Source organism: Tursiops truncatus, chromosome 2 (genome assembly GCF_011762595.2).
Source record: "Tursiops truncatus isolate mTurTru1 chromosome 2, mTurTru1.mat.Y, whole genome shotgun sequence".
Lineage (NCBI taxonomy): Eukaryota > Metazoa > Chordata > Mammalia > Artiodactyla > Delphinidae > Tursiops > Tursiops truncatus.
In genome coordinates, this window is record NC_047035.1 from 33258262 (window position 1) to 33284652 (window position 26391).

Consider the following 26391-nt stretch of genomic DNA (forward strand, 5'->3'; position numbering starts at 1 on the left):
GCAAATGGGACTTCGCAGAGGGTAATTGAGTTAAGGTACTTAATGGGGAGGTTATTCTGGATTATCTGGTTGGGCTCTTACTAAGAGGGAGCCAGGCCAGCAATGTCAGAAGATGTGATGATGGAGGTGGAGGTTGGAATGACATGAGGCCACAAGCCAAGGAAGGCACTGTCCTCTAGAAGCTGGAACAGGCAAGGAGATGAACTCTCCCCTAGAGCCTCCAGAGGGAATGCAACCCTGCTGGCCCATTTTGGGTTTCTGAACTGTAAGATAATAAATTCATATTTTAAGCCACTACATTTGTGGTAATTTGTTACAGCAACAATAGGACACTAATACTTGCTCCATTATCCAGGCCTCTGGGAAGCCTGGCTGCCTCCCTGGCGCCAGTGACCCACGTTACAGGCTTGAGGCTTTGGAGAAACCACCCCAGCTTCAGAGGCCTGAACTTGCAACGTCATCCCTGGGAGGCTGTCACAGCTACTGGACCAGGACTCCTCACCCTAACATCGCCAGTCTGCAGAGGAGGGAGATGGAAGCTTCAAAGCTCTGAAACTCCAAAAGGGCCAGAGTGATTAGGCCCAGCAGGAGGTGGGTAGGCTGATTAGCTCACCTGGTTAGTGGCACTGGCTGAGGGGATGAAGGCTGTGGGCTTAACCCCCGATGGGGTAGATGACCTCACACGGACAAGTCTGCCCCGAGGTCATAGGCTGCTCCTTCACCCCCTAGGGGGACAGAAGAGAGGTAACTAAGCACCAGTGCTGCCACTAAAACCATTGAAGAACCTTGTCTGCATGCAGTGCCCTGGAGGATGGCACTGGACAGACACCCCTCTCACACCCAGCACCGGGCAAACCTGGACATCAGAGCTGGAAGCCTACGTTGAGGCAGAGAGGGCCCAGAGATAACAGGACACTCAGACATGGTGGGATAGGGTCCTTCAGCTAAACTATAGCTCTAGAAGCCACTCTGTGACCGTGGAGGCTTTCAGAGCCCCGAGAGTGGTGCGGCAGCCCCTGTCTCAGCAGGCACAGCTAAGGTGCTGCAGTGGGACACTTTGCTAGTGACTGGACCACCTCGCCGGCTTAGAGACAAAGGGGAAATGGGCTTCAGGGTGTCTCCAGAGCCCAGGGCCTAGGCAGCAGCCCAGCTTCAGGCAGGGACTGATGGGAAGCCAAGAGCCTGCCATCTCTCCTTCTCATCTCGGCCCCTCTCTGTGTGGGAGCTTCGCTCCTCTCTCAGGCACAGCTCTCTCTGGTCGTGACCCCTGTGGCGGGAGAGGCTGACCCCATGTACCCCAGTGTTTTCCTCTACGCAAGAAGCTAGTCCCAATTCCAAGATTGCAGGACCCACTTGGCCCAGCCTGGCCTGGTCTGACACAGTGATGCCTACCCGTGGATGAGGCTGAGGCCATCTGTCAGGAGATGGGTGGGACAGATAACTCAAAAGGCGGCCTTATAAGAGCTACCTCAGTTTATTATCAATTTTCACATCTCTGAGATTGGGATGTAGCTTATGACCAATCTCATGTTAGAATTAATGGTATCCTACCATTGCTGTTGGTAAGGTGGCAGTCATGACCTAGAGTCACTGCCTGCCCTTTTGAAGTAGGAAAGTGAGTCCTGGTTTTGTCTCAAACTTCCGTTAACACCTTCTAGTAAGATCAGGCACCAGGATCAAAGCCTGCAGAATGGGTATTACAGAAAGACGATCTGGAGGTCATAGTGGAGCTCTCTCTTATGAAAAGCTGCATTATTAATGCTATGGATCGAAATGACATGTGGAAAATGCACTTAAAGTCTGTGACAAGGAATTCAGAAGAGTTGGACTCTGCGTTTGAGAAGTTTTAGCAAATTTGTTTTGCTCATACTTTCTTTTTTATCTCTGCACAAGAGTGACAGATGATAAAAACGTTTAAAGTCTAAAAGAGCTCTTTCAATAAGTACATAATGCACATAAGTACAAAATAAAAGAATGATAAGAAAGCATCGTATGACAGTTTCGTTGGTTACACATTTTCTTTCTTGATGGTTTATAAAATAATGGAGCGTCTTCTAAATCTGGCCGTATTTTAGATTCAATGAAATATGGCCCACGGAACAGATTACCTGTCAACTCCCCAACCTTCTGGATTCTATTTTTGATGAGAGCACAAAAGAAAGATTCATCCTAAACCTACTCTATGTAATTTGGCAAGCTAAGAGGTCCTCAGCCAATGGAAAACCTCCATTCTTATCACAGATTAACAGATGGTCTCTAATCGCCCCTCTCTAGCGTCTTCCATTTCTCATTATCCTGTTTTTCTTAGACATCTCCTTGAATCCTACTTTTCCAACAGAAAGTGCAAGAGAGATTTTGCAAACTCTTAATACCTGGGAAGATGGCTTCTGAAAGCAAGCTATTTGAAAGAGGGTTTGTGAACACTTGTAAAAGGATGCAGCCATCCCTGGGTGCAGCCCGATTCTGTGAAGAGCAGGCGCTGCTTGACTAACATTGTCTTCTTTTGGGGTTGGTACTGGGCTCTTCAGAAAGAGCAATATAAAGATGTCTCAGTCCTGGGCTTCCCTGGTGGTGCAGTGGTTGAGAGTCCGCCTGCCGATGCAGGGCACACGGGTTCGTGCCCTGGTCCGGGAAGATCCCACATGCCGTGGAGCGGCTGGGCCCGTGAGCCATGGCCGCTGAGCCTGCGCGTCCGGAGCCTGTGCTCCACAACGGGAGAGGCCACAGCAGTGAGAGGCCCGCGTACCGCAAAAAAAAAAAAGATGTCTCAGTCCTTTCTGAAATTCAGATGAGCAGCGTCTCCTCTATTCCTGGCGGGGACGATAGAGAGTCCCACTGCAGTGCTAAGTGGCTGTGTAAAAAAAAGCGTGCCCAGAGTGTGCTGCCTTATGAATCTGATGACTTCTGGGAGGTTGCTACAGGCTGTAAGGACCGATTGTTGGTTCTGTTTTGTTTAAGTCCTACTGACTTGGACTCATCAACCCCACAGGTGCTATGAAGCCTATAAGGTAAATGAGAGAATTAGGATCTCAAAAGATCTCAACAGGCAGTAATGATGGGAGTAATCTTATAAGGTTACATTTCATGGGAATGCATATAAAACCCTGGAAGTGGGTCTAAAAATAAACAGGATGTGGGAGATACCCTGGAAAGGAGACCAAGAATATCCCCAACTTAATACGAGTGAACAGTACGGAGAAGCAGCTCCAAAGAGCTAATTTGATCTTGGGCTGGACCAATAGCTTGGAAACTCAGAAGATGCTTGTGCCCACATTATCTGCCAATTGCAGCAGAAGCATGGAAAGCTGGTCTTTAACAGACACAATGAAGCAATGCTGCAGTGGGGGAGAGACCTAGCCCCATGTCAGCTCAAGCCTGTGAGTGAGATGAGCTGGATCCTGGTACCTCGTGACACATTTTCCTTTTCCTGCTCTGTCCAGAACAGCCAAGCTTGGAGCCAAGGTGGGTGGGAGGAGAAAGGGGGGATGGAGAGAGAGAAAAGGATATTTTGGTCTCATACACAATCAGCCTGAGTTGATTAGATGTAATATCTCACGCATGTACTCAACCCAGCGTCATTTGAGGATGATATTAGGTTGTGTATTTGGTTAGGACCCTTCTAGACCAAGAGCCACAAAACCCAACCCAAGCTGGTAAGGCCGAGGGTGATTTACTGGCCTGGATAACTGAAGTGTCCGGAAGTAATGCCTGAGGCAGGGGTTTACATGCTGCCAGCAGGACCTAGTTTCTCTGGATGGACTTCATTCTCAAACATGCTGTCCTGCTTCAGTCCAGTGAGTTCACAGCACACCATCGTCTAGAGCTTTCCTTGGGGGTAAGTAACCCAAACTAAGACACAGACCATTCTTGGGGACATGCTTGGGAGAGTGACTTCACCTGAGACTCTGAGATGGGCGCCCAGGGGCCCCATGCCTTGTGCTCACACAGTACTAGAGCACTTGGACCTGCCGGCTGCAGAAACTGTCCTTGCTGCCGCGTTGAGAAGGGAACACCAAGGGTGTGGGAAGGGGGCTGCCGCCTCTCTCTGGGCTGCCTACGTGTTTCTTCATGTGCAGCCAGCAGCTGGCAGGATTGGAAAATAGGGAGATTCCTGCATGCCTTGGGGAGGTGTGAGGAGTCCTGGTGGTCAGGCATGTGGGCACTCAGAAGACTGTCACTGGGCACCTGTGGGAAAGCCCAGAGTTAGGATCAAAATTCTCATTTTATAGTTCAAGGCAATGGGAAAATAGGGTTCTTTACATAAAACTTCTCTTTATAGGTTGTCTTTTAGAACTCATCTATTCACTAAGGGTTGCCTAGAGTAGGGTGGATGTAAATGAAATTCTAGAATGAAGCAACTAATCCAGTGTCCAGTAAGCCCCCGTTAAGGCTTCCTTCCACCTTCCCCACACCGCTACCAGAAAGCTGCTTTTTGAGAAAGCTGTTCTTAAAATTAGCTAGGTGGATGCTGCCCTCCAGTGGCCAGATGTGTCCTTACAGCGTTTCCCAGTTTGAGAGGAGCAGGGAGCAAGACCCGAGCAGGCGCCCTCACATCCTCCTTGCTTTCTTTTGCACTGCTCCCAGCGGGTCCCAGCTGGGCTGTTCCTGGGATGTTGGGGGCCATGGTCTGTGCCACAGAGGGACAGCAGAAGCAACATTTAGCAGGAAGAAAAACAATGACTAACACTTGTTGACACTTACTTTGTGCTGGCCCAAGTCTTAAGCGATTTCTCCGCATTTAATCGTCACACATACTATTATTACCCCATTTTAAAAACCAGGAAACCAAGGCATAGAAACCTTAAGTTAGCGGCCAAGCTGAGATTTGAACCCAGGTCTCTCTAGTCTCCAGAAGCAATGTTTCATTCACTTTACCAGTGGTACTCAAACTTTGCTATGCCCAAGAATTGTTCAGGGAGTTTGTCAAAGATGCAGAATCCAGGGCTCTGTCCCCTAAGATTGTGATTGAGTGGGTCTAAGAGGAGCAAAGACAACTGGGAATCTGTCCCCGGGACATTATGGGTAGAATCTAGTAAGTAGTCCAAGCAGGGTCACGGACCACACTTTGGGAAGCATTAGATTAAGATCTCATCGTTAATAGGAGGGATAATTTGTCAGAACATAAGAAAGAACTTTATAATAGTCATATATTCTAATTCAGACTAATGTCTACATGCCAAGCATTTTGGTAGGTGCTCACAGACGCAATCTCATTTCCCGTCCTTGGTGACTCTTGGAGGTTGGTGGCCCCAATTTGCAGATGAAGATGCCAAGGTGTGAACTTCCAAGAGAGAAGAAATCCCTCCCCTCCTTTCTTCTATTTTGAGGCTCCTTTCATTGGCACTCATCATGGTGGGTAGTCCCTGATGCCACTCCAAAATATGCCACTTCGACATAAGGATTATTTTGAACTGAAGGCAATTGAGAAGATACAAGAAAAGCTCTCTTCCCTTCTCCTATGTGCCTAAAAGCAGGACATAAATTTGTAAATGTATGTATCATTTGTAAATTTTACTCTCTACCAGGAAGTCCAGGAGTTAATCACTGGCTGCAACCCTAGACCCTCAGCAGCCCAGAGACAGCATCAGAGGAATCTACACACAAACCTTGCTAAAACTAGCTCTTAGCTACCATTGGCTTCCCCATATATTTGCCTTCCCACAATTTTCCACCCTAGAAACTCAGTCCTTTTCCTGTGTCGTATCACTTCTCTAAAAAAATTTTTTTAACATCTTTTTTTTTTTAAATAAATTTATTTATTTATTTATTTTTGGCTGTGCTGGGTCTTTGTTGCTGCGTTCAGGCTTTCTCTAGTTGCGGTGAGCGGGGGCTACACTTCGTTGCGGTGCGTGGGCTTCTCATTGCGGTGGCTTCTCTTGTTGCGGAGCACGGGCTCTAGGCACGCGGGCTTCAGTAGCTGTGGCTCATGGGCTCTAGAGCGCAGGCTCAGTAGTTGTGGCGCACGGGATTAGTTGCTCTGCGGCAGGAGGGATCGTCCCAGCCCAGGGCTCAAACCCGTGTCCCCTGCATTGGCAGGCGGATTCTTAACCACTGCACCACCAGGGAAGCCCCCCTAACATCTTTATTGGAGTATAATTGCTTTAAAATGTTGTGTAGTTTCTGCTGTATAACAAAGTGAATCAGATATATGTATATATGTATATCCCCATATCCCCTCCCTCTTGCGTCTCCCTCCCACCCTCCCTAACCCACCCCTCTAGGTGGTCACAAAGCACGGAGCTGATCTCCCTGTGCTATGCGGCTGCTTCCCACTAGCTATCTATTTTACATTTGGTAGTGTATATATGTCAGTGCAACTCTCTCACTTCGTCCAGCTTACCCTTACCCCTCCCCGTGTCCCCAAGTCCATTCTCTATGTCTGCATCTTTATTCCTGTCCTGCCCCTAGGTTCATCAGAACCTTTTTTTTTTTTTTTAGATTCCATATATATGTGTTAGCATATGATATTTGTTTTTCTCTTTCTGACTTACTTCACTCTGTATGACAGACTCTAGGTCCATCCACCTCACTACAAATAACTCAGTTTTGTTTCTTTTTACGGCTGAGTGATATTCCATTGTACATATGTGCCACATCTTCTTTATCCATTCATCTGTTGATGGGCACTTAGGTTGCTTCCATGTCCTGGCTATTGTAAATAGTGCTACGATGAACATTGTGGTACATGATTGTTTTTGAATTATGGTTTTCTCAGGGTATATTCCCAGTAGTGGGATTGCTGGGTCATATGGTAGGTCTATTTTTAATTTTTTAAGGAACCTCCATACTGTTCTCCATAGTGGCTGTATCAATTTACATTCCCACCAGCAGTGCAAGACTGTTTCCTCTTCTCCACACCCTCTCCAGCATTTACTGTTTGTAGATTTTTTGATGATGGCCATTCTGACTGGTGTGAGGTGATACCTCATTGTCGTTTTGATTTGCATTTCTCTAATGATTAGTGATGTTGAGCACCCTTTCGTGTGTTTGTTGGCAATCTGTATATCTTTGGAGAAATGTCTGTTTAGGTCTTCTGTCCATTTTGGATTGCATTGTTTGTTTTATTGATATCAAGCTGCATGTCAGTTCTCTAAAAATTTATTGTTCTTTTGTTAAGATGCTACACAAGCCCAAGTTCTAACCACTCTTTTGAGTTACTCAACTCTGTGAGCTTCCATGTGCAAGTGGGGTGCACATGTTAAACTTCTGTTTATTTTTCTCTTGTTAATCTGTCCTTTGTTAGTATAATATACAGGGCCCCTGTACAATGAACCTAAGAAGGATAGAGGAAAAAAAGATTTTTTCCCCTCCCCTGCACCCCCATGGAAATCAAGCACCTTGGCATTGTTGGGGACCTTTGTGTTGTCTGGCAGGAGGCACGGAGAAAGCACAGGACGGCATCCTTGTTGAACCCAAGTTTGTGTGCCCGATACACAGTGAGGCCAAACAAACTGAAGTGTCGGAGTTTGGAGCAGAAAAAGGTTTATCGCAAGGACCAAGCAAGGTGAATGGGCAGCTTATGCTCAAAAGACCCCAAACTCTCTGAGGGTTTTCAGGGAAGCACTTTTAAAGGCGACATTTGGGGTGAGGGCTGCAGGTGAGGTCTCAGCATGTAGTTACCATCCTCCACATGGGTAGGGGCCTTAGTTCCCGAAGAACAACTCATAGATATATATCAGATTGTTATGTACATCCCTTGAGGAGAAGCTAGGACTCTTTTGTCTCTGCACTATTGTTTCTCGCCTGCTTTCCCTTGGTTTCTGCATCCCCTCACTTCCCTAATTAGTAAGTGGCTGAACCTGCTCTTTGGAACTCAGGGAAGGTCTAGGAGACTAAAAGCCTTTTTCTGCAAATGAGAAAGGGGGGCTTTTGTACCTGGGAGGGCTTCACAGGGTCCTGCTCAGTTTCAATCCCCGTTTTCTTTGATACTCCTCAATCCTGAGGGTACAGGGGTGGGACAAGAAAGGGAATAAAGTTTTGCATAGAGAGGTTAATCATAAACTCAGCAGAGGAACTCGGCTTTGGGGGACTGGGTTTTCAATGTTGTTGAGCTGACTCACCCCACCTGCCGCGAGCAGGCTTGAGTGAGGGTTTGGTGGGCCTGCAGAGCGGCCGCCCCAGGTGTCACTAGGGTGGCATCAATCCTGGGATCTGGAGCAGCTAGTCCCTGGGAAAGGCCTCACAGGGGAAGACGAGGTGCTGTAACAAGCGTTTTGGGAGCCAAGTCCTGGTCGCTGTGGGGCTGCTTTTCAGGGGAGCCCACAAGTGCCGTCAAACCAGGACACACCCTCTGCAGTGAAGAGCTCCCACCAGGTAAACCCAGGAGCCCAGGAGCAGCAGGAAAACTCCGAGGCAGGCTGGGAGCAGGGAGGCCAGCTTTTCAATTTGGGCCCCGGGGAGTTGGGAAAGCCCTCTGGGGCTGTGGCCACAGGCCTGATGTTCATCCAGGCTCAAGGCCTCAAGGGTCTTGGGGTCCCTGCCTAGACCTTCAGTTATTTGGGCAGAAGACAGAGCCTGTGAGTCCTCCGACCCGGTTCTGTGAACAGGGCTGCGTGGGGAAGGGGCTGCCTCCGTGGCTGGGCCCTGAGGGCCCGAGGGGGCAATGTGTGCCCACCCCTCGTCTGCGCCCCAGGGGTCCAGGCCCTCCAGCCAGAGAGGGCCCGGGAGTTTCTGTGAGCTGTGCGTGCCGGGAGGGGAGGCCTGCGGAAGGACAGAGCTGGCGGCAAGAGCAGTAGGTTCTCGGCTTCTGCTTCACCCGATGCCCGGCCTCTGGCAGTTGCCAGAATGTGTATGTGATTTACGTGGGGCCCGATTTTGGTTTGGTAACACTGGGAGCCGAGGGTGAATTCTGGGGCCGCCTGGCCCTGGTGTACCAGAGGCTGGGGGTGGTGGCCAAACCGGCTGTTCCTGCCCAGGCACTGGGTCCCTAAGTAGGAGCCGTGCCTGCAAGAGGATCCCCACGCCCGCCTTCGCTTTCATAACCAGGAGGACTTCCTCCCCACCCCCAGGACCCCTCGGGCTCCCCTCACTCCCCCTCGCCCGCCATGGCTCTCCTTTCTTTAGGGTGTGCCCCCCTTACAACTTCCTCTTTATACCATTTGTATTATCTGATTTTTTTTTTTATATGAAGCGAGTATTATTTTTACAATGACGTATGTTAAAATACTTTTCATCTGGGGGAAAGCACATATTGGGCAATCCTCAGGAAAACAGGCTAGTTCACCGGGAGCAATAATTTCATTTAAAAGGAACATGTTCTCACAGATTTTTAAGAAAACCTCCCAGAACCCAGTTTGAGAAATTCTGACTTGAAAATGTAAGGGCTAATTCAACTTTAAGTGTCTTTCAGTTGTGGAATATCGATATAAAAACCTCACCTTTAGAACTTGTAAAAAAAATCTTAAGATTATTTATTACAACGAACACAAAACTTAAAAATACTCATAGGATTTTTTTTTTTTTTTTTGCGGTACGTGGGCCTCTCACTGTTGTGGTCTCTCCCGTTGTGGAGCACAGGCTCTGGACGCGCAGGCTCAGTGACCATGGCTCACGGGCCCAGCCACTCTGTGGCATGTGGGATCTTCCCGGACCGGGGCACGAACCCATGTGTCCTGCATCTCAACCACTGTGCCACCAGGGAAGCCCCACTCATAGGAGTTTTGATTCCTGAACTTGGGAAGGTCTAAGGACGCTGATTTGAGAAAGGCTGAAGTCAGGTGTCAGGCTGATGCTGAGAGGTTTTTTTTGTTTTTTGGTTTGTTTTTTGGGTGGTGTGGTTAAACCTTGCTCACTAAGAAATACAAAGTATTACACAAATGTCGGAGAAGAATGCATGATGGCATGGAGGAATGCACAAAATAGGATATAAAGGAAATCGTAGAGTCATGTAGGGGAGGAAAAATATCTTTCCTTCTACCCCTCTAAACTCTGGACTCTGAGCTGGGGGCCATGTAACAAAAGACAGATGAACCAGAGAAAAGTATATGCATTTATTTAATATACATTTTACGTGACCTGAGAGCCTTCGTAAGCAAAATGACGACCTAAAGAAATGGTTAAACCTGAACACTTTTATAGTAGGTTTGATGAATGGAAAATTGTGGAGAAATATGAAAGGACAGAAAGTATGAGGGAAGTGTAGTAAACTAGGGGAAACTTAGCAAGGCCTGTTCCTTCAGATTCCTCTCTCTGTCCCTTCATCTTCAAAGATAAGGGTGCTCTTTTCCTCTGGGCATAGGGAGGGCACCTCTCACACGTTTTTTTTTTTTTTCACGTGCTTCCGGGGAAGGTCAGAAAGTCCTTCCTGCACGTACAATTTCTCAAATCCTTCAGCTTGGCATGTTCAATATGCCAGATGCCGTATTTAAGGGTAGCATGTCCTGAACCCTGTCACTTGAAAGCACAGGCTCCAGAGCCTAGCTGCTTATGTTCAACTCCCAGGCTCTGTCCCTTCCTGTCTGTGTGACTTTGGGCAACTTAATTAATTCTCTTAACCTCCGTTTCCTCATGGGGTTTGTTAAAAGCAAGACAACAGGCCCAAAGTGGAGTCACTTATGCAAAGCTGAAATGGTGCAACTCAGATTGGGACTTGAACTCACGGTCTTTTAACTGAGCTCACACACCTGGTCTCAGGACTTAATGAAGCTCAGGTTCTTGATGTCTCATCGCAGAAAGAATTCAGTGAGAGACAAAGTGATAGGTAAGAAGTGCATTTATTTAGAGAGAAACACACTCCACAGACAGAGAGTGGGCCATCTCAGAAGGTGAGAGGCCCTGAAATATGGCGTGGTTAGGTTTTAGGGGCTGGGTAATTTTGTAGGCTAATGAGGGGGAGGATTATTCCAAGTATTTGGGGGAAGGGGGCAGAGATATCCAGGAATTGGGCCACTGCCCACTTTTTGATCTTTGGCGGTCGGCCTTTTTGATCTTTGGCGGTCGGCCTCAGAACTGTCACGGCGCTGGCAGGTGTGTCATTTAGCTAATGTATTACAGTGAGTGTACAGTGAGGCTCAAGGTTCACTGGAAGTCAAATCTTCCGCCATCTTGGATCTAGTTAGTTCTAACCAGTTTTTGTCATGTCCTATGGTTATGTCATTCTTTTAAATGTTGTGCCCTGCCCCCTTCTCTCCTGTTTCAAAGCCCCATGTCACCAAACTGAGACTTAATTATAGTTTTGGCCTCTCCCAGAGATGGACTTTTAAACCAGTCAATCAGGACTCACGTGATCAGCAGTAGGGAGGTGATCTGCATGGTAGACCCCTGCCATCCCCTTAAGGAAAGAGGCCTTGCAATAGCCAATCTGCTTTATTTGTCTGGTTTAACTTCCTTGTCCCTGCTCCCTTCTGCCTATAGAATTCTCACTTTGTACAGCTCCTCAGAGCTCCTTTCTCTCTGCTAGATGAGATGCTGCCCAGTTTGAATCAATTTTTCCTCAAATAAACTCATAAAATTTGTAATAGCTCAGTCCATTTTTTAACAAGAGCAAATACATTCTATCCCAACATTGAGCTTATACATCAGTGAATGACTATATACAGGAAACATACCCCAAATGTTCAGTGTTTATTTCTGAGTGGTGGTATTGTTGTTGAACTCAAGTTTGTGTGCCCAACACACACACTGGGGCCAAACAACCAAAACTCAGAGTTTGGAGCAGAGAAATGTTTATTGCAAGGGCCAAGCAAGGAGAATGGGAGGCTTGTGTTCAAAAGACCTAAACTCCCTAAGGGTTTTCAGGGAAGAGTTTTTTTTTTTAATTTTTATTGGAGTATAGTTGCTTTATAATATTGTGTTACTTTATACTGTACAGCAAAGTGAATCAGCTATACGTATACATACATCCCCTCTTTTTTTGGATTTGCTTCTCATTTAGGTCACCACAGAGCACTGAGTAGAGTTCCCTGTGCTACACAGTAGGTTCTCATTAGTTATCTATTTTATGCATAGTATCAATAGTGTATATATGTCAATCCCAATCTCCCAATTCATCCCCCCACTCCCCCAGGGAAGGGTTTTTAAAAGCAACATTTGGGGTGAGGGCTGCAGGTGTGTGACTTTCTTCTGATTGGTTGATGGTGAGGTAACAGGGCAGTGTTCCAGGAATCTCAATCATCAGCCTTCTGGTTCCAGTCAGTCTCGGGTCTCAGCATGTAGTTACCGTCCTTCTCCTGGGTGGGGGCCTTAGTTCCTGCAGAACAACCCAAAGATATGTATCAGATTGTTATGTACATCCCTTGAGGAGGAACTAGGACTCTGTTTTATCTCTGCACTGTTGTTTCTTGCCTGTTTTTCCTTGGTTTCTCCATTCCCTCACTTCCCTAATTAGTACTGGTTGATTCTGCTCTTTGGAACTCAGGTAAGGTCTAGGAAACCAAAGCCTTTTTCTGCAAATGAGAAAGGGGGGCCCAGAAAGGCTTTTGTATCTGGGAGGGCCCCCTAGGGTCCTGCTTTGTTTTGGTATCATGTTGACTATAACTATTTATACTTTTCCAACTTCTCCATTAGAAAAGGCTCCTTTTAAAATAATAACTGAGCGGGCGTGCGGCAGCAGCAGGGTCGGCGGGCTGGCGGCAGCAGCAGTACCCGGGCGCTCGGGGTCGCGGTCGTGAGGAGGAGGAGGATGTGGCGGGCGGAGGGGAAACGGCTGCCGAAAACAAGCCGGAAGAGCGTTTCCCAAAGTGTATTGTGCGGAACCAGCACCTACTGTGTCCTCAACACCGTGCCACCTATAGAAAATGGCCATGGGAACAGCAGTAGTAGTCATGTAAAAATCTTTTTACCGAAAAAACTGCTTGAATGTCTGCCGAAATGTTCAAGTTTTCCCAAAGAGAGACACCGTTGGAACACTAGTGAGGGCTCATGATGCAGCCGTCCTTTTGGATTTCTTTTTTTTTTTTTTTTTTTGCAATACGCAGGCCTCTCACTGTTGTGGCCTCTCCCGTTGCGGAGCACAGGCTCCAGACGCGCAGGCTCAGCAGCCATGGCTCACAGGCCCAGCCGCTCCGCGGCATGTGCGATCTTCCCGGACCGGGGCACGAACCCGTGTCCCCCGCATCGGCAGGCAGACTCTCAACCACTGCGCCACCAGGGAAGCCCTAGATTTCTTTTTAATGATGTGTGACCCTTCACCTTTGATCCCCTGACCTGCATTACCTTGGTAACCATTTCATTTTTAAATTTAATTTCATTTTTTGATTTTGGTGTACAAGCTGTAACATTTCATCTCTCAAAGTGTAACATGCTGATTTCCTCAAATAGAGATACCCCTGTGAGTGATAAATTTGCAAAACGCTGTCTTCATTTTCTGTATTAAAATTCATTTCAGTTTTAAAAATTAAAATAAAATAAAATAAAATAACCAAAAAAAATCAATTGCCTTTCCCACAGAAAGAAATAGAAAATATTGCAGGCCACCTAAATAGGGGTCACTTGTACAGTTCTTCACGTGGAGCAGCAGCTGGGTTCAGAGGTAAGGGTGAGGGTTTTAGAGCCCGGTCTGGACTCAAATCCCAGCTCTGACACTTTCTCTCAATTTCCCATTTCCTGATCTCTTCTCTATAGTGGTGTAACAGTGAAACAGGAGGGAAGGGGGTGGGGCACAACCTTGAAAAGAATGACATAAATCCATTAGAACCAAATAGGTCCAAGATGGAGGATGTGTCAACTTCCACTAGACCTTGAGGCTCGGTATACCTTCATTGTAACACATCAGCAAGCTAAATGACACACCCACAGGCGCCATGACAGTTCCAAGGCCAAGTATATAAAGGTGAAAAAGTGGGCGGTGGCCCAATTTCTGGAAATCGCCGCCTCTTCCCCAAAATAGCTGGGATATTCCTCCCACTCATTAGCCTATGAAATTACCCACCCTATAAAAACTGACAACCCCATACCCTGGTGCCACTCTGGCCTTCTGAGATGGTCTACACTCTGTCTGTCGAGTGTGTTTCTCTCTAAATCAATCCACTTCTTACCTATCACTTTGTCCCTCACTGAATTCTTTCTGTGACGAGACATCAAGAACCTGAGCTTCATTAAGTCCTGAGACCTGGTGTGTGATCTCAGTTAAAAGACCATGGGTTCAAGTCCCAATCTGGGTTGCACAGTTTCAACGATACCTCAGTGGGGTTCCTGGGGGGATGAAGTGAGATAACCTACGTGAAACAATCTTGTATGTGGCACTGTTTTCACTATTTATTTGCAATTTTCTCCATTAGACCAGAGGCAGGGGATCAGAGGCCCTGGTAGTTTCTGTGTGCTGGGCTGGGAGGTGGTCCCATCTTCACAGTGGGGGCTTACACCCCACTTTGCAGCCCCAGAGGACTAATCCTAGGTGGAAACCAGAAACACTGGCCTCTAGCAGGCTCTTGTATATTGTGTGGCCTGCTGTCTGTGGGTTCCAGGCTGGCAAGCTGGGATTCCGCCTGGAGAAGGCACTGGGATGGTGGGCCACCTGGGACTGTCCCTTCCCCTGACCACCCCCTTGGGTCAGCTAGATTCTGAAGGCTATGACGTATATATAAATGTGTAACATATATACATATATGTGTGTGTATATACGTGTATACTTATGTGTGTATTTATAAACACATCCCCACACATATGTGGAGAGAGGGATGGAGAGAGGGAGACTGAAAGAAACTGGGGTTACAAAATTGCCCACATTTTAAGAGTTTACATTTAACAAATGAAGGCATCACAAAATCACTGCAGGATTAATTAGCATTTTAATTCAATTATCATAGGTTCTATGGTCTCATAACGGGCCTCAGATTTTAACTGTGTGATGAACTTTCCTTTCAAATCTCATCAAAGTATCTATAAGCACAGTGATGAGGACCAAGTTCAGCCTGGCCACATAGCCCTGTGGTCTCCCTGGGCCCATGGCCCTGGTCACATTCCTCTAGTGGAGATGGAACAGACACCACGGCTGCAGTAGAGAGTGTACATTTCTTAGTTTTTGCTGCCTCTGAAGTAGAATCAACAGCTAACAGTCCCAGCAGCCTGGCTGGCTCCCCTGGGCTGACAGCTGCAGGTACACGTGTAACAGGGAAGAGCAAATCTGACTCCATGTTGGATCTGTTTCTTTGGCTTTAAACTTTGCTTTTTGTTGCTTATGTTATTATAATCATACATAATGGCCTGCCTCAGGGAACCCTGCCCCTGTGCCTGAATGTTAAACTAAAGTGCCTTTGTTCAGCTCACAGGGAGACAATCTGACCCTGCCCGCCTGTGAATGGCTGCAGAAAAGGAAAAATTAACATATCCCCTCCCTATGCTGGTCAAGCCAGGAGAAACTAATGGCATTTTTACTTTACTTCCTCACCTCCTCTGCCTCTCTATCTTATGACATTGGCATCCAGACCCCAAGAAGATGTTTTTCTGGGGACACTAGTCCGCCATCTTCTCGGTCTGCCGGCTTTCTGAATAAAGTCGCTATTCCTTGCCTCAGCACCTCGTCTCCTGATTTATTGGTCTGTTGTGAGACGAGCAGGGTGAGCTTGGACTCAGTAACAGAAGCTGCACCCATAGTGTTTCTGTTGACCTGTGTGCTTGGCTTCCGTCCCCAGAACTTGGTGATGGGGTTTTTGTATTGCAACCAATCTGGTCCCCTGCTGAGACTTTGTTAAGCACTTGAGATAAGGCTCAAAGATCTGGGAAAATGACAAAGCATCTTGCAAACAGCTTTGTAGTGGGAATGGGGTATTTCCTTTTTTTTTTTTTTTTTTTTTTTTTTGCGTACATGGGCCTCTCACTGTTGTGGCCTCTCCCGTTGCGGAGCACAGGCTCCGGACGCACAGGCTCAGCGGCCATGGCTCACGGGCCCAGCCGCTCCGCGGCATGTGGGATCTTCCCGGACCAGGGCCCGAACCCGTGTCCCCTGCATCGACAGGCGGACTCTCAACCACTGCGCCACCAGGGAAGCCCAGGGTATTTCCTTTTAAATAGAGACTGTTTGCCTTGGGTTAAGTTACATATTGTCATGACAAAGACTTGCTCAGTTGGAGCTGAGCTCCTGGTCTAGGTGGACTGTGACCTGGGGGACTGAGGATCCAGTAGGGTCAGACCATCCTGCCTGGGCTCAAATCCCGAGGGTACTAACCCTGGGCAAATCTTTCCACCTCTCTGAGCCTCAGTTTCCTCATCTATAAAATGGGGTTGATGAAAGAGGAGATAATGATGCGTGAAGCAATCATCTGGCATGTTCCTAGTTTTTGAAGTTTCAGGCCTCATTCTCCCCAAAGAACCTTCTCTGCATGGTCACCACAACACACTTGCAGTTTGTTCCTTGAGCTGAGCCTATAGCGAGTCTCAGACTTTTTTCCCCCTTTTTTCTCTTAATTGTGGTTCAATACACATAACAAAATTTACCATTTAAATTATGTTAAAGTGTAAGTTTATAAATTTATTTTTATTTATTTTTGGCTGTGTTGGATCTTTATTGCTGAGCACAGGCTTTCTCTAGTTGTGGCGAGCGGGGGCAACTCTTCGTTGCGGTGCACGGGCTTCTCATTGCGGTGGCTTCTCTCATTGTGGAGCACGGGCTGTAGAGCACAGGCTCAGTCGTTGTGGCGCACAGGCTTAGTTGCTCCGCGGCATGTGGGATCTTCCCTGACCAGGGCTTGAACCCGTGTCCCCTGCATTGGCAGGAGGATTCTTAACCACTGCACCACCAGGGAAGCCTTAAAGCGTAAGTGTAAAGTGCTGTAGCATGAAGTACATTTGCATTATTGCACAACCATCACCATCATCCACCTCCAAGAACTTTTTCATCTTCCCCCAACTGGAACTTTATCCATTAGACAGTAATTCCTCAGTTCTCAAGCTTTTTGGTCTCAGGGCTCGTTTACACTCTTAAAGAATTGTGAACCCACAAATGCTTTTGTTTGTATGGGTTATATCTACCAATGCTGTTTAAGCAAAATTCAACTGAGTACATTTTAAAGATCTTATGATTCATGAATTGGGCAACAGACCATGTATCAGGAGCTGTACAAGATGAAACATTTTATAGGCAGAAGGGAGCAGGACAAAGGAGTTATACTAGCAAAAAGTGGATTGGTTGTAGCAAGGTTACTTTCCTCTAGGGGATGGCAGGGGTCTACCAGGCACATCACCTCCCTAGTGGTGAGGAGGTGATTCCTTATTGACTGGTTTAAGATTCCATTTCTGGGAGAGTAATTAAGTATTTAAGTCTTTTAAAAAAATTTTTATAAATTTGTTTATTTATTTTTGGTTGCTTTGGGTCTTCGTTGCTGCACGCAGGCTTTCTCTAGTTGCGGCGAGTGGGGGCTACTGTTCGTTGCGGTGCGTGGGCTTCTCATTGCGGTGGCTTTGCTTGTTGCGGAGCACGGGCTCTAGGTGCACAGGTTTCAGTAGTTGCAGCATGTGGGCTCAGAAGTTGTGGCTCTCAGGCTCTAGAGCACAGGCTCAGTAGCTGTGGCGCACGGGTTTAGTCGCTCTGCGGCATGTGAGATCTTCCCGGGCCAGGGCTCGAACCCATGTCCCCTGCATTGGCAGGCGGATTCTTAACCACTGTGCCACCAGGGAAGTCCCAAGTATTTAAGTCTTAATTTGGTGAAATGTGGCTTAGCATAAGTGACTCCATTTTGGGCTTGTTCTGTTGTTTTTAACAGTGTTTACCATATTATAACTGAAAACTAAGAAAAATTTTAAATAGAATTTATTGATTAAAAATAACAAAGAATGTAAATCTTGTCATATTTATGAAATACTTTTTAAGAAAAATAATTTTATCTTCCCAAACAAAAAACGTTAGTAGTGAGAAGATCAGTATTTTTTTCTACAATTTTACAAATCTCTTTAATGTCTGGCTTAGAAGAACAGCTGGACACTCACATTTGCTTCTGCTTTCAATCTACTGCAATATTACATGTCATGTAGCCTCTAGAAAATTCTACCGCAGACCCGTGAGAGAATGAGAAGGCACAATGCTAACGTCTTAGTGTTGTTATAGAAATAGTTTTGATTTCATGGATTCCCTGAAGGAGTCTCTCTCCGTAGACGGAATAGCGGAGGCTCTGCCCTGGGGGATTATAGTCTCCGGGAGGCAGGAGTAGGCTGGGTCCAAGGAGCCAGGGAGTCAGTGCCGACCAAACACTCACCGGGGTGAATAAACGCCCCAGCTTCATCATGGCGGGTGGGGGACTGAGTTCTCTCCTCACTGTGTGGTCCCCAGGATTGAGCTCTGGTTGCCCATGTCGGCAAAATGCCTTGTAATACCCCCTTAAATAAGTTCCTTCCCTTCCCTGCCTCACTGCTGTTGTCCCCTGAGATCACTTTTGGAATAAACCACTTCTTCCTAAATCCTTGTCTCAGGGTGTGTTTTTAGGGGGAACCCAAACCAGTGGCTCACCCTAGGCCCATGGCCCTCATCATTCTCCTCCCACAGTGGCCTGCTAAGTCCATCTTTAACAACTTGCTGTTTAGGGGGGAAAAAAAGTCCTGGTTTGCTGATTTCCATGGAGTAAATCCTCCCAGCAGGGCTGAGTTCCAACTGAGACCGTAGGGTAGAGTGGAGGTCCCACTGCTGCTCTCGGGCGGTGTGAGCCCGCTCCCTGGCAGCGCTGCTGCCGCGTGCAGCCCTCCACCATGTCTGCTTCTGCTCCGCGTCCCCTCTGTGGTCACCTCAGCACTTAGGAGAGTGTCCACCTATTGTAGGTACAAATATCTGTTGAGCCTGTTGACTAAAAAAAAAATGCACAAACTAAAAGTTGAGAGTTATGTTTCATTCGGGGACCCTACTGAGGTCTATAGCCCGGAATGCAGCCTCTCAGATAGCTCGGTCTGAGGAACTGTTCCAAACAGGTAAGGGAGGAGATGGGATATACAGTTTTTGCTGAAAAACAAACAAACAAACATGCAGTCAGACATCAAAAGATTACTGCTAATCGCAAAAGCAGACACCTCAAGTTAATTATTTTAGAGATTTTCTCTGTAGGGGAAGATGCAAGAGTCTGGGCTTACTGAAATCATTCCTTTGATATGCACCTCAGCTATCTGGGGCCGGTATCCTTTTTCTCTCCGACCCCCGAATTCCCCTCAGCGTGCACCTGTTGGGGGCAGCTGCAGTGGCTGGTGGCTTGGTGGCGGGCAGCCTGTTTACTGAAATGGCAGGCAGCTTTTTTTGTCCACAAGCCAAGGAGAGTAACAAGGCCACATGGTGGTACAGGTGAGAACTAGTCAGGGAGGTGTGTTCTGGCCGAGGGGAAGGGGACCGGTGGGCCTGGGAGGGCTGAAGGCTGCCTAGAGGCAGCAGTCTTCCAGCAAAGATTTGAGACCCAAAGCATTGACTTCGGGTCCACATAAACTTCAGGGCCTGGCAGGGGGAAATTGAACACACAGGCAAAGCCGGAGCCCGAGGTGTGGGGCGTGGGCCTGGGGGGTGATGTCAGGTCCTTGGGGGCGTGGGTGGCTGCAGCATAGAGGAGGAGAAAGGAGAGGGGTCCCTCAGACTCTTTGGGACTTGTCCCCTCGCTTCACCCTGGTTTGACCTCCAATCCTACTGGCTCCCCCAGGGCTGGAACCCAGGCAGGCCTTCCCAGTGGCCTCTTCTGTCATGGGCTGTTTTGAAAGTGGGAGCCCTGGCCTGGTCATCCTGTCAGTTTCAGTCTGTTGAGACAACCAGCAACAGTGTCTTTCCCCAAACTTCCACCGTGTGGAGTTCCTTTAGCCTCTTTCCCCAGAATCTGGGGTGGGCGGAGGAGCAGGGGGTAGGCTTGGCCAGGAAAGCACCCAGTGAGCCTAGGAAGGCAACAGGAAACCCAAAATTAGAGCTGGGGAGGACGGGAGGTGGAGACAGGCCAGGGATGTCTGTGCTGCTGCCCCAGAGCCAGGTGAGTTGTGAGCCATGAGCTAGGGCTTCCTAAGCTTCTGAGCTTGGAGCTGAATAGTAAGGATCCAAGTAGAGCTGACGGAGTAACCTACCCAGGAGAATCATCCAGGACATACAGATCCAAGACAAAAATAACAACCTGGATTTGACCTTACCCCCTCGTTTCATCTAGAAGGAGGGAGGCTGGGACCATGTGGTGGGAACCACAGGGGCATTGGGGACCAGCAAACCTGAGTGTGAATCCTGCTTCGCTGCTTACTAGCTGTGTGACCTCGGGAAAGTTACTTAACTTCTCTGAGTCGCTTTCCTCATCTGTAATAAGTTGTATGATAATGAATGCTAATTGACCAACATGGTGCCTGCAACGTATTCAGGGCTCAGTAAATAACGTATTTCACTGAGTCTAACATGCCATCAATTTTAAGAAGCATCTTTCGAGGGGAATCCTTTCATAATGTATGTGTGCTTATTGTACACTTTAAATATCTTACAACTTTATTTGTCAATTATACCTCAATAAAAAATTTTTAAGAGGCATCAAAGAAAGAAATGAAGGAAAGAAAGAGAAAAGAGAGAAGGAAAGAGAGAAAGAAAAAACCTGCCAGATAAATTGACCTGCCAGCAATTGTGAGATACACTCAGATTTCAGAGGTAATAAAATATGAAAAAAAAGTACATCTTAGCATTGATGAAATGTAGTCGTTCTTTTTTGATTCTCATCTGAGGTTTCTCTGCCTCTGGAGTATTCGAAGGGTGCTATAACCTCTCCCCGCCTGAGTACCCCCACTGGAGAGGTCATTTCTGACCCTCTACACTCTCCGTTCCAAACTGTGCACGTGTGCTGCCCTTCCAGGGCTTGTTCTTGGGGGTCTGGGGCATGCATGTGGTTTCTGGCTGCCTTGAATGTCCATCTTGACATTCAGGAGGCTGAGCAGCCCTCCTGAGGCCAGGGAAGCTGTTTTCTATCTCTCGGGTCCCCTCTGCAGTTCCTGGGGCAGAGCTGAGCACGCAGGGTTCTCAGAAGATGGGAGGTAAAAGTGTAATGAGCTGTGGATGAGGGCCAATGAGCCCACCCCTGCCCTCGCCATGAGGTTGGCAAGCGTTGGGACTGGATCCTCTCCACCCCAGGCCCATGAAGGAAGCAGGGAAACCATTGGGCTCCCCATGTTCCCCAAGAGGAACTAGAGTTAGGGAGTGATTTGATAGCATTACTGTCTCATAAGCGCCTGATTAGATCCCAGGCCAATCCTAGTGGCTTCTTTTCCCTTGTTACAAAGGCTGTAAGGGGCTCCCGGGTACAAAGCACCGTGAGGAGAGCGCGGGTGGAGAGAGGTCAGGCTACGCGGGATGGTACTGTGGGCCTGTTCACATCAGGGATGGTGACTACAGGGGACCAGGCCTGAGGCCTGAGCTGTCCAGTCTTGTAGCCACCAGCCTGCGTGTCCAGTGAGTGCTTGAAATGATGTCATGAGTCCAGGTTGAGTTGTGCTGTCCATGTAATATACATGCTGGATTTCAAAGACTTAATATGAAAAAAAAAGAATGTAAAGTATATGAATAAAGTTATTAAAATATCTTAGTAATTTTTATATTGAATACATGCTGGAATGATACTATTTTAGATATACAGGGTTTGATAAAATATGTTGATAAAATTTGATAAAATTATTTGATAAAATTAGTTTCACCTGTTTCTTTTTACTTGTTTAAGCTATTCCTGGAAAATTTTAAAGCCACATATGTGGCTCGTGTTATATTTCCACCGGACCGCGCTGGCCTGAGAGACAAAGATAACTGCCTTCCCTGCCATCCCCAGGCTCTGTGGGGCTTCTTTAAACAGTGGAGCGATGGCCTGCTGACTGGGTTCTAATATCCCTTCGGGGTCAGGTGTCCGGCCCAGAGGCCCCTGTGCCAAGGGGCCCAGGAAATCAGGGTCTACAGTGGTTTATATTGTGTCCCGGCTCTGCTGCTGCCTCTGGGCCGTGGATGTTGGCCCACGTGGCTCTCCCATCTTTCGGAGGCTGACAGGCCCGTCTGATTTCTCCTGGCTACTTCATGCAGGGGTTTAGGACCCAGTGAAACAGGCCACAGGCTCGCTCAGCCCTGCTTGAGCTGCAGCCCTGACCACTTGCGCCCCAGGGCCTGACTGAGGCACTTGGGAGGCTCTGTTGCTCACCCAGACACAGGCCATGATTCGGCTCTACCGTCATTCTGTTCTGTCCAAGGTTTTTCAATCCACAACTCACGACTTGACTTCCCTTTGCCACACTCTTGTTTGCTTTTTGCGGTACGCGGGCCTCTCACTGTTTTGACCTCTCTCGTTGCAGAGCACAGGCTCCGAACGCGCAGGCTCAGCGGCCGTGGCTCACGGGCCCAGCCACTCCGCGGCATGTGGGATCTTCCCGGACCGGGGCACGAACCCGTGTCCCCTGCATCGGCAGGCGGACTGTCAACCACTGCGCCACCAGGGAAGCCCTGCCACACCCTTAAGGTAGGGCTGACAGTTATGAATCAAGAATTTGTTTCCCAAAAGTTTTCGTTGTTGTCGTTTCAAGTATCTTGGCTAAAGGGTCGGTGGTTTTGTTTGGTTTGTTTTTTGTCTGCGTGGAATTTATATCTGCATTTCAAAACCTGACCAATTCATGGACCTACTCAATTTGCTCTGAAACCCTAACTGTGGCCCCAGGTACATGGATACCTAGAAAAATGGTTTTCTTTGAAAATTTACCAACATTTTTTTTTTAATTGAGGAGTGTGGGTTTTGGACTTCGATGGACCTGATGTTTGGGCCTGGTTTTGGTGCAAACGGGGAGACTGACCTTGGGTTAGTGTCTGAATCTTAGTCTCAGTTTCCTAGTGGGTCAGACAGAGACAATAACAACACCTCTTTTGTTGTGAAATGGAGTGAAGTCATCTGTATCAAGTGTCTGGTGCGGTGCTCTGTGCATAGCCGCCATCCAATCCGTGCTGCTACCACTGCTCTTCCCCTGGAGAAGCAGCCAGGGGCCAAGCCTCTCCCACCCCACTCACCCACGTGGTATGACCTTTGCGGAGGGGACTTTGGCCACCTGTTTCCAGAGTGCTGAGATGAACGTGTCCTCTGATATTCTAGACATTCCACCTCTAAGATTCAATCCTAGGGAAGCTGTCAGGAGGGGCGCAAAGATATGTCAGCCTGAGGGTCACTGCAGTACTAGTTATAAAGCAAACTCTGGAAGCAGTCAAAGTGTGCAACAAGTGAGATTGGTTAAACAAATTAGAAAATCCCTATAGGATGTAACATCATACACTCACTAAAAAGCATGTTCTGGGCTTCCCTGGTGGTGCAGTGGTTAAGAATCTGCCTGCCAATGCAGGGGACATGGGTTCGAGCCCTGGTCCAGGAAGATCCCACATGCCGCGGAGCAACTAAGACCGTGCGCCACAACTACTGAGCCTGAACTCTAGAGCCTGCGAGCCACAACTACTGAGCCCGCATGCCACAACTACTGAAGCCTGCGTGCCTAGAGCCTGTGCTCCACAACAAGAGAAGCCACCACAATGAAAAGCCCACGCACCGCAATGAAGAGTAGCCCCGCTTGCCGCAGCTAGAGAAAGCCCATGTGCAGCAACGAAGACCCAAGGCAGCCCAAAATTAAAACAAAACAAATGTACAAAAAAAGAAAGAACCAAAAAAGAAGTGCAAAACTTATAAAAAATAAAAATAAAAAGCATGTTCTTGAAGAATGTTTTAAGGACATGGGAAATTTTTCACGATAAGGGAATTGATGGAAAAAATGGGACACAAAATTATCTGTAGTATGTTTATGACATTGTAAAACAGAAAATATGTATACTTAAGAATAGGCTGAAAATACACCAACATATTAGGGTAGGATTATAGGTAATTGTAATTTCCTTCTTTTTATATTTTTCTTTATTCAAAAATTTCTATAATAGGCAGATATTATTCTGAAAATTCAGAATATTCAGAACCCCCCCCCAGCCCCCAACTATGTGAGTTTGTGTATGTATATGTGCTTAATCTGGGTCTTATCACACTGGAAAAAAAGAGTTTTCTTCAAATTCTATTTATGAGAAAGTAAGTGCCTGTGTATAAAACCTGCCTTTGGTGGAAAAAAATCTCTCTCTTTAAGTTATTCATCTTTTTTCTTTTTTTAAAATCTTTTGGCCGCCGCACCACACGGCATGTGGGATCTTAGTTCCCTGACCAGGGATCGAATCCGAGCCCCCTGCCTTGGAAGCACGGAGTCTTAACCACTGGACCACCAGGGAAGTCCCTCTTTAAGTTATTAAAAAATTGAAATCATTTCTTATTCTATTTAAATTCTTGGGTCAGATGCTGCTGTGGTAACTATGGAATGATGAATGCAACTAACAAATAATTTACTGAAAGAGCATACATGCTCATAGTAAAAATACATATATTGTACAAAGGGTATATAATAAAAATTTCCCCTGCCCAAGAAGCAACCACTATTAAGTTTCTTACATATTCTTCCAGAATTTTTCTATGCATGTTGTCATGCAACCATCACCACAGTCCGGATATTCAGCCTGGGGCTTTGTCATTCAATATTACGACCTGGGAGATGGTTCTGTATCAGCAGGTATGGTCTCCCTCATTCTTTTCGATGGCTCTACGGCTTTCCATCGCATGGCTGTGCTATCATTTATTATTTAACCAGTGCCCTCCTGGTGGTTCCCAGTGTTAAGGAGGCTGCAGAAGAAATCCCCGTGCATTCTTCTTTGCACCCGTGATCATGGATGTGTCTGTAGGGTTCATTACCAGTAATAGGATCGCTGCTCTGATGCATTGAGAGGTATGTACTCTGATCATTTGATAGACTGAAAATTATTTCTAATTTATGTTCCCACCTTAATGTTTTCGAGAGAGCCTATTTGTTTGAAGATGAGTTTGAGACAAACTAATAAGATAAAAGCTGCCTAGTCTAATTTGGTACAAGAAGTGGCAGAGATCATCACCAGTTAGATGTCTCAGTGTGTTTGTACGTGTGTGTATAGAAGTACATAATTTTTATTGCCTAATGTATATAGCGTGTCTGGTACTTTAAAAAAAAAACTGCTTCATTGAGGTCTGGTTGATTAAAAAAACCTGTAGATATTTAATGTATACAACTTGATGTGTTTGTGTCTGGTATTTTTAAAATCTCTCCATCCCTGGAAATCACACAATTAATATATGTGGGGGACAATAACTTAGACATCACTATTGTGATGGGGCTTTTAAAATGAGAACAATCAGGGAGGGCCGAGCCGGGTCTGGGTTGCCCCTCGGTGGAGTAGCTGTGCGGGCCTCTCCCCAGGACCTTGCCGTGAACTCTGCTTTGGGCCAGCAGGTGGCGCTTGTGCTCCCCACTGGCCACCCGGCTGTGAACTGAACTGAACAGAGTAACCCGCTGTTGCCCTGAACATACAATTCTTAAACCCCCTACCCCACCGCAAGGAAAACCTCGGAGGATTTTCTTCTGGGAAGAGCGATTGGTCTAACCTCTTAGGAGGAGAAATTGCATCGCCAAGCTTGTCTGGGAAAGTAAAATCTCCTCCTGAAGTGGTCTTCGAGGGAAAGAGAAAACCCAGCAAAGGCCATGCGGGAGGAGGGAGGTGGTGCTGGCGAGGGCTGGAAACTGCGGACAGCGGTTAGGGCTCCGCGTGGGAAATGCCTCCCGTACAGGCTGGAGGGTGGTGGAGACACCGAGCAGTGCAAGATTACTTGGGGGGTGGGGGAGGTAGTGACCTCCCACCTGAGCTCTGCTCAGACTTCAGGCCTAGCTCGGGAGACCCCTCCCCCATCCACCTACTGTGACTAAATGCCACTGGGACACAGCTGTGACTAGATGGGCCTGGTCCCTGCTCTCACAGAGCCTGCGGTGCAGGGGATAGTGTTTGGGATGGTAGCAGAGGAGCCTTTGGTGGGGTCTCCTCTAGATGTGAGGGGGAGGAGAGCCCAGGCTGACCGGTTTAGCCTCTGGACACCCTGGGATGGGAGAGAAGATTGGAAGGATCTGGGAGCAGAGATGAGCCGAACCAGAGGGGATGGGCTGGGAGGTCCACTCAGCAGGGGAGAGAGCTGGCTACCAGGGGTCAGTGGGGGAGCCAGGAGCTCTGAGCTGGGGGTCACCCACACCAGACTTCTGTAGGAGGAAGGGTGGGGCATTATGGGCCCCACTACAGATGAGGCTGGGCCATGCTTGGGCACTGTGTCATGTCCTGCTTTGAACAAGAAGCCCTGATTTGGCAAAGGCTCTGATGGGGGGTGAGGGGTTGGGGAGGGAGCAGAGAGACGGGGAAGTACCCTGTCCCTGCTCTCAGAGACAGGGTGATGTCAGTGGAAAGAGAAGACAAGTGTGTGAGTGCGTGCACATGCAGACACAACAGCTGTTACCATAAGGCTGTCAGTAATTGGAACCAGAGGAAGCATCCAGATGGCCAAGACTATGTGACCTTGGGCAAATACATAATCTCTCTATACCTCAGTTTCCTCATCTGTAAAATGGGAACAATATTAGTATCAA

At 47.5% G+C, this 26391-nt stretch overlaps 1 pseudogene; it reads left to right on the plus strand.

Annotated features, from left to right (window-relative positions):
- The first annotated feature begins 12619 nt into the window (after window positions 1-12619).
- LOC109548107 (calmodulin-binding transcription activator 1 pseudogene) lies at window positions 12620-13261 on the plus strand (annotated as a pseudogene).
- The last annotated feature ends 13130 nt before the right edge of the window (window positions 13262-26391 follow it).